The sequence below is a fragment of the Physeter macrocephalus genome, chromosome 7 (assembly GCF_002837175.3).
Source record: "Physeter macrocephalus isolate SW-GA chromosome 7, ASM283717v5, whole genome shotgun sequence".
NCBI classification, from domain to species: domain Eukaryota; kingdom Metazoa; phylum Chordata; class Mammalia; order Artiodactyla; family Physeteridae; genus Physeter; species Physeter macrocephalus.
Window position 1 is genome coordinate 2243836 of NC_041220.1, and position 15915 is coordinate 2259750.

The following is a 15915-nucleotide window of genomic DNA, read 5'->3' on the forward strand; positions in this document are numbered from 1 at the left end:
TTTCAGGGATGATCTCACTCTTAGAGGGTGGTTCCTAGAAACCATCAAACGCAAACCTGGCCGAGAAAGTGCACTCATACCTGATAGGACAGAGGAAGCAGTTCAGAGAGTCTGTGGAGGCTCTTTCATCCCAATGTCTAGACTCATAAAATTGGGTTACAGTTAGCTACAATAGGGATTATGCCAAAGCTATTGCCAAGACATGTGGAAACTTAATAGAAGTCCTAGAGGCCTTTGACCAAACGTGACCCTCCTTAACTATAAGAAGGCTACCGTGACCCTTTCTGAATGATGTATCAGGCAAAGCTTTGGCAACCTTTCGCAGGGGAGCCCAGCCCTTTCTGTGGATGTGCTCACCTCCTCCCACAGAGCCTTGCCGATGCTTCCTTCCTCAGCTTCACCTTGTGAGCAGTGCAGGGCACAGGTCCCAAACCTAAAACGAAACAGAGTGAAGAAATAGAAGCAGGTTCATGTTTGCCTCTGATCACATTTTGCATTGTGTCAACGGTGGCCCCATGTTCACTTTTTTATTGTAGCAAATCTGAACATGTTGTTTATATCTTATTTTTTGGACTGATTCATGATCAAGTCTTATATTGTATAGTAAAAGAGAAAAGTACTCAAGTGTACTGTGAAAAATGCTCTTTCTGCTAAAGACATTGTGAATCACTGTGCGTATAAATGCTAGAGTTCAAAAGCTGAATAAATCAGTCGACCTCAAAGTCCATTTGTCTGATTCTCAAAACATATATTTGATTATTCTGAATCTCAAATCTCACAGGTTTGTGTGTATATGTAACACTGTCTCGGAGGTTGTCAATAAATACAGAGAATCTAAATTCACTTTTTCTCTAATAGAATACATTCTTGACTCAGTTCAGAAGTTGTAAGAGTGACTTGAGGGCCAGGAAAATGGAGGAAGAAATCATTAAAAACTGTCTTTTTACAAGGATTTACAATTTAAGTTTCCTCAGATGATGCATATTAATTAACCCTATGTTCTGGGCAAGAAAGTTCTTACTACTCTCCTTCTAGGGAACCGAGGCTTAGTGGTCGAGAAATTTCCCCAGGTTATTCTAAGAGGAAGTGGCAACACAAAAACTCTCATGGAAGACTTCTGACTTTTACCTACTTTCTCCTTTTTCATATGAAATTTGCTTATGTATAATTTCCACTATAAATTACATCGACCTTTAGTGCACAGCTTGATATATTTTGACTAGTGGACACAGTGGTTTCACCACCACAGCCATCAAGATAATAGAATATTTTATCACCTCAAAATGTTTTCTTTTGTTCATTTCTAGACTACATGCTCCTCTCCAGACTCCAGGCAACCACTGAATTGTTTTCCAGTATAAAAGACTGATCTTTATTCTAGAGCTTTCTGTAAATGGAATCATACATTTTGTGACTGGCTTCTTTCACTCAGTCTAACGCTTTCATTACATGTGTTGACCCTCTGCTCCATTTTATCGCTGAGTTGTATTTCACAAGATACGCCGTGGTTTGTCTATCCGTCATTCAGCTGCCAATGGACACTTGGTCGTGTGCAAGACATTGTGTGGTGTATTTTTTCACTTATCTTGAGAAAATGACTAAGAGTAGAATGTTTCCCAAAATGGTTGTACAATTTTCCATTCTCACCAGCAAGGTCTGACAGCTCCAGGGGAGTGCAGACATGATTGGTGACCTGCTTCTTGGTCGCAAGTCTGCACCAGTTACCCATCACTGTGTAATAATATGACTACAAAGTTAGCAGCCTGAAGCAGCATACATTTATTTTCTTGTAGTTTCTGTAAGTCAGAAGTCCAGGCGTGGCTTTGACTGGTTTTGGGGCACTACAAGCTTCTATAATATAACTCTGTAATCCTGTATAGGTAAGCCCATACATTCCAGCATCTTTGATGTATTTTCATATCACTATTTTAGAATGTTACCATTCCCATCAGTGTGAAATAGTATGACAATGTGGTTTAACTTGCATTTTATATTATTTTAGTTATAAATTTAACTTTTATCTATGTTTTAACCTCAAAATGCATGGCTACTATTTTTGCTTTTGAAGATCAATGATCTTCATGAGTATATAAAGATAATAAAAAACACCCTTTTTCATCTTTATTTTAACTATTTTTGGACCTCTACATTTCTTCTTGTAGATCTAAATGTCTATCTGGCACCATAGTCTTTGTCACTGAAGAATTTGCTTTCACATTCCTTGTAGTGAAGATATGCTAATAATAAATTCTCTTAGCTTTTATATTTCTGAAAATTTTCTCTGAAATAGTCTTTATTTCTCCTTAATTTTTGGAAAGATATTTTCACTGCGTATATATAAATTGACAGGTTTTTGAGGGTTTTCTTTTTCAGTGCTTTAAAAATCCATCTCCCTGTGTTCTGGGTTGCATAGCTCCTGATGGGAAATCTGTTATGTTTATGTGTACCCCTCTATAGTAATATATCATTTTTCTCTGGCTGACTTTAAGATTTCTCTATATCATTTGTACTTGGCAAGCTGATTTTAATATTCCTTGATATTGTTTGATTTGTATTTATACTGCTTGTAATTCCTTACATTTTTGCCTTAGTAGGTTTATAGTTTTCATCAAATTTGGAAATCATTTATTTATTATTTCTTCAACTAATTTTTCCCATAACTTTTCCTTCTGGGGCTCAAATTACATTTTTATTAGATAGTTTTATATTTCCCAGAAGGTGCTGAGGCTCTGTTAATCTACTTTCAATCTTTATTTTTCCCTGGCCTCTTCATTTTTGATGGTTTTTAAGGCTGTCTTCAAGTTCAAGAATATTTTCTCCTGCAGTATTCAATTAGCTGTTAATTTCATCCAGTCAGATTTTTATTTCAGATGATGACTTTCAACTCAAAAATCCTGTTTCTTTTTTTATATATTTATCCCTTTTCTTCTCACTGCTTGTTTTTTCCTGTAAGTCTTTGAGCATATTGAGTACATTTACAACAACAAGTTTAATGTACTTCATCACAAATTACATCATCTCTGCCATCTCTACTTCTGTTGCTATAGAATGAATATTTTCTCATAATTACGGGTCACATTTTCCTCCAGTCTAGGAATTTTTGGATTGCCTGTTTGACCCTGTAAATGTTATGCTACTGAGTGCTAGATATTTTTTGTTCTTTTAAAGAGTTTTGGACTTTGCTCTCACAGGTGATAAAGTGTCTTACAGATCTATTGTCTCTTAGGAGTTTATTTTTTGTTGTTGTTTGTTTTTTCTTTTAATTGGAGTATTTATTCTACTCAGATTTAATGTCAGACCTGATATTGTCGGGCTTATATTCCACATGTTAGTATTCGTTTTCTCTTTGAATCACTTTTTTAAAGTGCTTTTAAAAGGTAGACCTCCAGTATTCTTTTTGGCTTCTTTAGCCTCAGTAAGGCAGGTTTTTTGGGGGTCTGTGCTAAATCCTCCATATATCCAAAATGTCTTTCCACTCTGGCTGGTGGAAACAGGAATGATTCTTGCTCCTGTGAGAGTTGGGACAATTTTCTCTTTAATGGTCTCTGGTAATTGTTCTCTCTCTGGAACCATTTTTTGAGGTTGTACTGTACACATGTGAAGACTCAAAGACTCAACAGAACTTTCTATGTAGATTTCTGGAAATCTTCCTGTTAGTAACTTTCCTCTTCCTGATACTCTGCCCCACAGATTCTAACTATTTCAGCCTCCCTGAACTCTGATCTATGTTTCATAGAGGTCCTGAGAACAGTGCACTCTGTTTGGACCCCCTGGTCTGTGTCAGTACAGAAATATCTCCAGCTAGTAACCTAAGGTGGTTTTAAGACTTACTTTATTTGTTTCTCTTCTCTGAAGGATCACAGGCCTGCACTGCCTACTGTCCCATATCTGCAAACAACTATTCCACATTTTGTCCAATTTTCTATTTGTTGACAATGGGAGGGTAATTCCAGCCTTTATTACCGCCTCATGGCTGGAGTTCATCCTGCATCATTTCGGGCAGAGGCAGTGAGGTGTATGGTAAAGCACACAGGCTCTGAAGGAAAATGACACACAGTTCAATATCAGTCTACAGGGCACTAATCCCTGAGCCGGAATAGTGGGTTAAGCTTCTTGTGTCTCCCTTTGTTCATTTGTAAAACAAGGATGATAACAATGATACTTACTAATAGATGGTCTGTTATGATTTAATTAGTTAATAGGTACCCAGCTCTTGGAAGAGGGGATGCAGGTAGTGAGCATTGTGTGATTGCTATTTTTACACCAGCTTCTCCATACATCATTTGACCTAGATTCCCTTTCTGTCTGTTATATTAAAGAGAATTGAATCTTCAAGAATTGACAATTAAACTTTTTACTGCAGTTATGCCTGGAGGAGAACTAGAAGAAAGTTTGGGAGTGATCAAAGAGAGCTTTAACATTTATCTGTACTATTTGGATTATTCATGAGACTATATTTTTGCGTTAATTTTATAACTAGACATGTTTAAAAAAAATGAAAAAGCGAGCATATTTCTTTATGGTAGATATTGCTAGCTGACTACCAAATTCTGGGTTTTTATCTTCCTTTTTGTTCACACATCTAGATTTTATTTCCCAGCCTCTTCTGTCATTCGATGTAGCCACACGACTAACTTCCAGCCAATAAACTTTTACTGAAAGTGTCACACTTCACTTTCAGGCACGGTCAATATAAATGACTCACATGTGCCCTTTTATGACCATTGTCTTCTAAACGTCTGATGGCTGGTAAAATGAGGACCCCAGAGTGACCATGGATGAGGCGTGGGAAAGGTGACTGATCATCCGCAGTCCAAACTCCTTGAAGGAGGGCCATTTGGACAACTTGTTCTTACAAATATTAATTGAAATTTTGTGCAAGTAGTTTGAAAGCTAGGAAGAGAGTCCAAGGCCATCTGACTGAAAAACTTTGTTCTTTAAATAACACAATTCATTGATTTACCTAAAAATAAAAACTCAGAGAGTTTATAAGAAAACAAAATTAGCTCAAGGAAAGGGATTATTATCTAAAATGAGACGAGAAAGGGCTACTTGGTACGGTCAAAATTTCTGGAAGATTCCATATATAAGCAAATCATATGATATTTGTCTTTCTCTGTCTGACTTACTTCACTCAGTATGACAATAGAAAACTAATAAGGACCCACTATAAAGCACAGGGAACTCTACTCAATACTCTGTAATGACCTATATGGGAAAATAATCTAAAAAAGAATGGATATATATGTGTATAACGGATTCACTTTGCTGCACACCTGAAACGAACACAACAATTGTAAATCAGCTCTACTCCAATGAAAACTAATTTTAAAAAACTCTGGATAGAAGATATTCATCTCTAAGACTCTATGACAAAGATTCAAGTCATTCACACTTGAAGCACCAATTTCCAAATATAAGTTGAGAAGGTGATCTGCATTTTTATATGGAGTCCGTTAAAAGAAATTAATTTTTAATTGGCACCATGGGTAGAAAAGAGAGTGCTGCTCAGTTCCTGTGCTCCCAGAACTAACCTTTCAAGTATTAAAACACAGAGCTTCACCTCAAAGGGGCAAATAGGACCCGGGCTTTGGATAGAGTCATACCCGAGGATCTATCACCTTTCACAACTGACCAAGACCTCCCCTGCCTACATTCTCTCATTTGAAAAAGAGAGGCTAATAAAAGATCTCTCATTTAGAGGATAAACAAAAAAGTATCCCCGTACTTTAAATACCTTTTTAAGCTCGTACCACACAAGATGCTAGAAGGTCAAGGATTCTCCCGTGGAGAGGAAACCTGGGTTGATATTCTATGCATGTTTCAAATGATCTGTAATTTTGGAAAAGCCTTCTGTCCTCTCACAGAGCACACTGTGAAGTCGATGTTTCATATACCTTGCCAATATATTGCCTTTACTGTATTTGACCAAAACTAGTGCTTCAACTCAAGGCTGTATATTTTTCTTAGGGTTAAAGAGGCCTAAGGCAATGTTTGGTGACTCATGGTGGGAGGGAATACCACAGAAGTTATGGCCCTATCTGGTAAATCCTGCTATTGAAGAGTTCATTTGGAAAAAAAAAAAAAAAAAATGTTTTTTTCCAGACTTCAGAGTTACACTATTGCTTCGATCGTATTGTTCAAACTCTGAAAACAAGAACAGTCTTTGTTCTAACGTTCTTGAGCCTCTTGATATTTGGCAAAATGTCAATGGCATCAAGAGCATTCATACAACCTTTCTGTTGTTGCTTTTTATTTCCCCACATACAGATTTCACGGAGAATGAAATATTTTGAGGATTACTCTGTTTTCATCCCTCTTTATGTATAAACCTTGGGTCCTTAAATTCAGCAATGCTCAAAGGATAGCATGCTGTAAATCCTCCACTGCTTCAAAATCTCAGTTGTATGTATTTTCATTTTATTGTTTGACACAAGTTCAATAATCATAACATAAGCAGGTTCTTTACTAGAACAACAAAACATCTCTGTTAGCCGAAAAGGATTCTTCTATCGTTAGAGATGAATAGGAAGACGATCCCATAAATAAGAGAAATTTAAAACTGTGTTAAAAAATCAAGATTGCTTTTGATTTCTCATATGTAAATAATGCATTTCCCTATTGGATTCTTGCGATCAATTCATTGACACCACAGTAACATAAGTAGATGAGCACCTAAATACAGAATATTACCATAACATTTATGAGAATGCAAAGTAGAACTAAATAATGGATTTAAAATATTCAAAGGAGACAGATCACAGGGGAAATTAAGGGAGAAAAAAGAGGAAGTATGTTCTCATTATTTGGTTTTAGAGCTTTAAAATAAATATGTTTGTTCCAAATACAATTTTTAATTTCCCAGCCTTTTAAAATCCCATCAAGGTCGGAAGAATTGACATGTAAGAAGATATATCCTCTGTGGGACTGGGAAGGGCTATTCCATAAAGAAGAAATATGTGAACTAACAAAATCAAAACTTCATTCATGCAAAAATTGCCAGAAATTAACCCATGATATTCTTCATGTGACATTGTAAAATATGCTCACATCATGATATTTGCAGGGCATTTATTTGACCATGAAAAACAACATCAATAGAAATTGACAAACTGAGTATTTCCACCTTTAGGGTCTCCTTAACATCTACTTAAAAAGCTTCATTTTATAAAATGAATCTGGGGTTTTATTCTGTCTTTAGATCTACATACCCAGCCACCCCCAGAATAAAATTAAAGTCGTTTATGTTTAAAATTAATTAGAGAATGGGTCAATTTACTCATTGTCATTTATTCATCAGTTCGACTGTGAACTTTAGTGTTTCTGCAGCTTAAAAGCTATGAGAAAAACACTCATGCATTGACAAATGAAAATAATTATTCTGTAGATCAATAATTTATTATGAACTTAAAGTTATAGTAGAAAGTCATGTCGTATGCATGGAAGCTGTTCTCATTGTCAGTGTTTATTTTACATGAAAACTGGATAACCATAATTTAAAAGACTGCTATAAAAGATGATTTTGGTCTTCCAAACACACACATGCATGCTATATTTTGTATAAAATTTACTTTATTGTTGGATTCTTAGAATTAACTTAAATCTCCTTTTGGCACTTTGGATCCCTTTTGCTAAGTTCCTTCCCCCACAGCCTTGGTGAGGGTAGAAAATGCTTTGATGGTCCCAGCATCTTAACCCTCCCTGTATCCATGCCCTTTGTCATGGAACTTAGCAGTTAATCTCACAGAAGCAATGGGGTACATTTTCCCTTTCCCTTAATTATGCGTGCTCTCCGGGATGAGGTGGGAGTGAAAGTGTGCCAGTTCTGGGCGCTGGGTAATTTTACATGAAAACTGGATAACCATAATTTAAAAGACTGCTATAAAAGATGATTTTTGTCTTCCAAACACACACATGCATGCTATATTTTGTATAAAATTTACTTTATTGTTGGCTTCTTAGAATTAACTTAAATCTCCTTTTGGCACTTTGGATCCCTTTTGCTAAGTTCCTTCCCCCACAGCCTTGGTGAGGGTAGAAAATGCTTTGATGGTCCCAGCATCTTAACCCTCCCTGTATCCATGCCCTTTGTCATGGAACTTAGCAGTTAATCTCACAGAAGCAATGGGGTACATTTTCCCTTTCCCTTAATAATGCGTGCTCTCCGGGATGAGGTGGGAGTGAAAGTGTGCCAGTTCTGGGCGCTGGCTAAAGAGACCTTGAGTATTTCTGTCCTTTCTCTTGTGTCTCTGTCTTTGCCACCAGAACATGGTTGATCCAGCCTGATAGAAGAAACACGTGCAGAGTCGAGACATGTAAAGCTAGGACCATCTTAGGTCATCCAACCACCAGCTGATGCTACGCACCTGAGCAATTTCAGGTAAGATTAGACGATCTGCCTAGCTTACCCTGAGCTAACCCTGGATATAGGTGCAATAAACATTTGTTGCTGTATGCAAAAGAAAAAAAAAGATAATTTTGGTCCAGTATTATTGACCACAGTTAATTCTGACTGAGTTACAGTCTGCTAGCTGTTTATCGACACCTATTCTTTCCCTTCTAGGGTACAGACATACCTTGGAGATATTATGGGTTCAGTTCCAGACCACAATAAAGCAACAAAGCAAGTCACACAAAATTTTTGGTTTCCCAAGGTATATAAAAATTATGTTTACACTACACTGTAGTCTATTAAGTGTGCAATTGCATTATGTCTAAAAAAACAATGTACATACCTCAATTAAAAAATAATTTATTGCTAAAAAATGTTAACCATCATCTGACCCTTCAGCGAGTTGGAGCAGTAACAGCAAAGACCACTGAATACAGATCACCATCACAAATATAATAATAGTGAAAAAGTTTGAAATCTTGTGAAAAGTACCAAAATGTGACACAGAGACACGAAGTGAGCAAATGCTGTTGGAAAAATGGCGCCCATAGACTTGCTTGGGTCAATGTTGCCATCAACCTTCAATTTGTGAAAAATGCAGTATCTGCAAAGTGGAATAAAAAGAACCATGACAAAACGAGGTGCACTGGGAAATTGGTTGTCAAGCCAGGAGCCCCACTTCCCAGAACCCTTGGTCCTGTGTATCCTCACACTTGGCTTGTTGCCCATGGAATGTGAGGGGGAGTGATCGGTACCACTTCCTGTCCAAGCTTGGAAAGAATGAGTGTTCTTTCTTCATGCTCTTTCTCTTCTTCGCTGGGCGCAAATGACATCAAGGATTTGGGGAGGAGTGAGGTCATGAGATGAGGGAAGCATCTCTCTGTAAATCACTAAGTGGAAGAGAGTCACCTGCTAACTAGGAACACCTCCTTGAGACTGTTAAGTGAGCAATAAATAAATCCCTCTTTTGTTCAAGCTGGGAAGCACTGTTGTTCCTATTCCAGTCTGAAGCTCTTTGTTACAGCAGCTAGGGTTACCCTAAGTAATCCAGTCTTATCACGGTACTTGCAAACTTCGAGGCATGGTGTCTGTTTTCTATCTAGGAAGAGCGGTCATCTGAAGGATGCTCCTCGGTGCGGTGAGAGACTCACTGTCTCTCCCTGTCGCCAGGTAATTGCTAGAATTGATTTGCTGCTCTGTCTGCCAAGGTAGACAGGCCTCCTGCTGCAGGCTCACTACCCCACACTTTCCCTCCACAAACCTCCTCTGTTGAAGATGTTTTCTCAGAAGGGAAAGGTGTCACTGGTGAAGAATATAGAGTTAAGTGCCCCTGTCAGAGCCTCCAAGGCTACAAAGCACATGAAATAATAGTTTGGAATGGGAGAAAGCAATCCTTGTTAACTAGAATTTCACTGGACTCTACATAACAGAAACCAAAACGTAATCCCATAGACAAAAAGTCATTAATTTGTGTATCAAGACATTCAGAACTATGTGTCCAAATAACATAGCTCCTCTAGGAGGTCTTCGAAGACCAAAGCACCATCTCTCCACCTGCTCTGCCATCTTGTCTTGTGACTGTCACGTGATTGCTCCACATACAGAGATACAAGCATTCTAGAGACAAGGGCAAAGAAAGGCAAAGGCGATTCTCTGCCTTTATTAAGATGACAGAAGTAACTTTTCTGGAAACTTACTTGGTAAGCTTCGGCTTATACCCTATTAGGCAGGGCTGAGTCATGGGGCTCCTCCAGCTGCAACAGAGACCAAAGAAGTAACTATAGAATGTCTGCTTGGGGACATCTCCACATGTAACACTTCCAGTCCAAAGCTCCTAAGAAGCTGGATTTTAATATTCAAGCTTCACTGGATGTATGCATCTCTCAATATATTCTTTAAACTAAAGTACATTTTTTAACAAGTTATATACCAAAAAAGTGTAGGAATAATTTTGAGTTAGTTCCAAATACAACTTGAGGACCATTGGAGTCATGTGTAGACATTTTAATAAGCACCCTGAAAATTAATAAAGGGATACCAGAATCTAAAAACTGTATCTCCCATATTGCTGATCCTAAAGATCCCACGTTAATACATTTTTAAAAGGTGTTTCTTAACAGCACTAACTTTTGAGTAGCATGTGATAGTCCCAACATTTTACATCCTAACATGACAGTTCATTACACTCACACACTTATATATACTTATGTATATGCAGGCATTTTACTGAGTCTTAATTACTTTAAGATACTGGTTGTGTTTTAAAATGTAAACATTTAGGGCTTCCCTGGTGGCGCAGCGGTTGGGAGTCCGCCTGCTGATGCAGGGGACACGGGTTCGTGCTCCGGTCCGGGAAGATCCCACATGCCACGGAGCGGCTGGGCCCGTGAGCCATGGCCGCTGAGCCTGCGCGTCCGGAGCCTGTGCTCCGCAACGGGAGAGGCCACAGCGGTGAGAGGCCCGTGTACCGCAAAAAAAAAAAAAAAAAAAAAAAAAAAAGTAAACATTTAAATTTGTCCTATTTAATAGACTTTGCTCACAGAACACTTTGTTTTAGCAACATATTACTGATATTTAGTGAAAATAGCTTTTTTAAACTTTTTAAACACCACATATTACTACACTGAACAAAATCAGGTTTCTATTACTAAGTAAGGGCAAAGGGATATTGCTTATGTAGCTAGTAGTGTGGACCATACAAACCTACTGTAATCTTAGGTTTTCAAAAGAAATCTCATATGGAGCATTTATAAGTGAATAAAAAAATAAAATATGATAATAAGCATTAGATGATAGGGGGCCTTCTTTTATTATTTTTAATTTTTTTTAATTTTTTTAAATTTTTATTTGCCTTACGCGGGCCTCTCACTGTTGTGGCCTCTCCCTTTGCGGAGCACAGGCTCCGGACACGCAGGCCCAGCGGCCATGGCTCACGGGCCCAGGCGCTCCGCGGCACGTGGGATCTTCCCAGACCAGGGCATGAACCCGCGTCCCCTGCATCGGCAGGCGGACTCTCAACCACTGCGCCACCAGGGAAGCCCGGGGCCTTCTTTTAGATAACTCACATGTATAATGAATACTATTTCTGAAAATATGTTTTTAAAAGCCTATTGTTTCTGAAAGTTTGTAACTTCATGGGGTTGTTTGACTCAATAATTAAATCTGCATGACCAACCATTTAAAAGGAATAAAGAAAAATATAGGTCTATAAAAAGAAAATAAATGAGAGAAAAAAGAGGTCTAGCAAAGAAAGTTTAAAATCAAGACTGAACAAGAGAACCCTGAACCAAGATGGTGGAGTAGAAGGATGTGGTCTCACTCCCTCTTACAAGAACACCAGAATCACAACTAACTGTTGAACAATCATCGACAGGAAGACCCTAGAACTCACCGAAAAAGATACCCCACATCCAAAGACAAAGGAGAAGCCACAATGAGATGGTAGGAGGGGCACAATAACAATAAAATCAAATCCCATAACTGCTGGGTGGGTGACTCACAAACTGAAGAACACTTATACCACAGAAGTCCACCCACTGGAGTGAAGGTACTGAGCCCCACTTCAGGCTTCCTGACCTGGGGGTCCAGCAATGGGAGGAGGAATTCCTAGAGATTCAGATGTTGAAGCCTAGCAGGATTTGATTGCAAGGCTCTGACAGGTCTAGGGGAAACAGAGACTCCACTCTTGGAGGGCACACACAAGTAGTGTGCACATTGGGACCCGGGGAAAGGAGCAGTGACCCCCGGGGAGACTGAACCAGACCTACCTGCTAGTGTTGGAGGGTGTCCTGCAGAGGCAGGGGGTGGCAGTGGCTCACCGTGAGGACAAGGATACATGCAGCAGAAGTTCTGGGAAGTACTCCTTGGCATGAGCCCTCCCAGAGTCTGCCATTAGCCCAACCAAAGAGCCCAGTTAAGTTCCAGTGTTGGGTTGCCTCAGGCCAAACAACCAACAGGGTGGGAACTCAACCCCACCCATCAGTAGTCAAGCAGATTAAAGTTTTATTGAGCTGGGTCCACCAGAACAACACACAGCTCGACCCACCACCAGTGCTTCCCATCAGGAAACTTGCACAAGCCTCTTAGATACCCTCATCCACCAGAGGGCAGACAGCAGAAACAAGAAGAACTACAATCCTGCAGCCTGTGGAATAAAAACTACATTCACAGAAAGATAGACAAGATGAAAAGGCAGAGGGCTACGTACCAGATGAAGGAACAAGATAAAACCCCAGAAAAACAACTAAATGAAGTGGAGATAGGCAACCTTCCAGAAAAAGAATTCAGAATAATGACAGTGAAGATTATCCAGGACCTCGGAAAAAGAATGGAGGCAAAGATGGAAAAGTGCAAGAAATGTTTAACAAACAACTAGAAGAATTAAAAACAAACACTTAGAAGAATTAAAGAACAAACAAACAGAGATGAACAATACAATAACTGAAATGAAAACTACACTAGAAGGATTCAATAGCAGAATAACTGAGGCAGAAGAACGGATAAGTGACCTGAAAGACAGAATGGTGGAATTCATGGCTGTGGAACAGAATAAAGAAAAAGGAATGAAAAGAAATGAAGACAGCCTAAGAGATCACTGGGACATTAAACGAAACAACATTTGCATTATAGGGGTCCCAGATGGAGAAGAGAGAGAGAAAGGACCTGAGAAAATACTTGAAGAGATTATAGTCGAAAATTTCCCTAACATGGGAAAGGAAATAGCCACCCAAGTGCAGGAAGCGCAGAGAGTCCCATACAGCATAAACCTAAGGAGAAACAAGCTGAGATACATAGTAATCAAATTGGCAAAAATTAAAGGCAAAGAAAAATTATTGAAAGCAGCAAGGGCAAAATGAAAAATAACATACAAGGGAACTCCCATAAGGTTAACAGCTGATTTCTCAACAGAAACTCTACAAACCAAAGGGATTGGCATGATATACTTAAAGTGATGAAACGGAAGAATCTACAACCAAGATTACTCTACCTGGCAAGGATCTCATTCAGATTCGATGGAGAAATCAAAAGCTTTACAGACAAGCAAAAGCTAAGAGAATTCAGCACCACCAAACCAGCTTTACAACAAATGCTAAAGGAACTTCTCTAAGTGGGAAACACAAGAGAAGAAAAGGACCTACGGAAAAAAACCCAAAACAATTTTAAAAATGGTCATAGGAAGACACATATCGATAATTACCTTAAACGTGAATGGAATAAATGCTCCAACCAAAAGACACAGACTTGCTAAATGTATACAAAACCAAGACCCATATATAGGCTGTCTACAAGAGACCCACTTCACACCTAGGAACACATACAGACTGAAAGTGAGGAGATGGAAAAAGATATTCCATGCAAATGGAAATCAAAAGAAAGCTGGAGTAGCAACACTCATATCAGATAAAGTAGACTTTAAAATAAAGAATGTTACAAGAGACAAGGAAGGACACTACCTAATGATCAAGGGATCAATCCAAGAAGATGTTTCAATTATAAATGTATACGCACCCAACATAGGAGCACCTCAATACATAAGGCAACTACTAACAGCTATAAAAGAGGAAATCAACAGTAACACAATAATAGTGGGGGATTTTGACACCTCACTTACACCAATGGACAGATCATACAAACAGAAAATTAAGAAGGAAACCCAAGTTTTAAATGACACAATAGACCAGATAGATTTAATTTATATTTATAAGACGTTCCATCCAAAAACAGCAGATTACACTTTCTTCTCAAGTACACACGGAACATTGTCCAGGATAGATCACATCTTGGGTCACAAATCAAGCCTCAGTAACTTTAAGAAAATTGAAATCATATCAAGCATCTTTTCTGTCCACAACACTATGAGATTAGAAACGAAATACAGGGGAAAAAAACGTAAAAAACATGAACAAGTGGAGGCTAAACTATACGTTACTAAATAACAGAGTGATCACTGAAGAAATCAAAGAGGAAATCAAAAAATACCTGGAAACAAATGACAATGAAAACACGATGATCCAAAACCTATGGGATGAAGCAGAAGAAGTTCTAAGAAGGAAGTTTATAGCTCTACAAGCCTACCTCAAGAAACAAGAAAAATCTCAAATAAACAATCTAACCTTACACCTAAAGGAACTGAGAAAAAAGAACAAACAAATCCCAAAATTAGCAGAAGGAAAGAAATCATAAAGAACAGAGCAGAAATAAATGAATAGAAACAAAGAACAGCAAATATCAATAAAACTAAAAGCTGGTTCTTTGAGAAGATAAACAAAATTGATAAACCATTAGCCAGACTCATCAAGAAAAAGAGGGAGAGGACTCAAATCAATAAAATTAGAAATGAAAAAGGAGAAGTTACAACAGACAGCGCAGAAACACAAAGCATCCTAAGAGACTACTACAAGCAACTCTATGCCAATCAAATGGACAACCTGGGAGAAACGGACAAATTCTTAGAAAAGCACAACCTTCTGAGACTGAACAAGGAAGAAATAGAAAATAAGAATAGACCTATCACAAGCACTGAAATTGAAACTGTGATTAAAAATCTTCCAACAAACAAAAGTCCAGGACCAGATGGCTTCACAGGTGAATTCTATCAAACATTTAGAGAATAGCTAACATCCATCCTTCTCAAACTCTTCCAAAAAATTGCAGAGGAAGGAACACTCCCAAACTCATTCTATGAGGCCACCATCACCCTGATACCAAAACCAGACAAAGATACTACAAAAAAATAAAATTACAGCTCAATATCACTGATGAATATAGATGCAAAAATCCTCAACAAAATACTAGCAAACAGAATCCAACAACACATTAAAAGGGTCATACACCATGATCAACTGGGATTTATCCCAGGGATGCAAGCATTCTTCAATACATGCAAATCAATAAATGTGATACATCATACACCATGATCAAGTGGGATTTATCCCAGGGATGCAAGGATTCTTCAATATATGCAAATCAATCAATGTGATACACCATATTAACAAATTGAAGAATAAAAACCATATGATCATTTCAATAGATGCAGAAAAAGCTTCTGACAAAATTCAACACCCATTTATGATGAAAAAACTCTCCAGAAAGTGGGCATAGACGGAACCTACCTCAACATAATAAAGGCCATATACGACAAACCCACAGCAAACGTCATTCTCAATGGTGAAAAACAGAAAGCATATCCTCTAAGATCAGGAACAAGACAAGGACGTCCACTCTCACCACTGTTATTTAACATAGTTTTGGAAGTCCTAGCCATGGCAATCAGAGAAGAAAAAGAAATAAAAAGGAATCCAAATTGGAAAAGAAGAATTAAAACTGTCACTGTTTGCAGATGACATGATACTATACAGAATCCTAAAGATGCCACCAGAAAACTACTAGAGCTAATCAATGAATTTGGTAAAGTTGCAGGATACAAAATTAATGCACAGAAATCTCTTGCATTCCTATACACTAATGATGAAAAATCTGAAAGAGAAATTAAGGAAACACTCCTATTTACCATTGCAACAAAA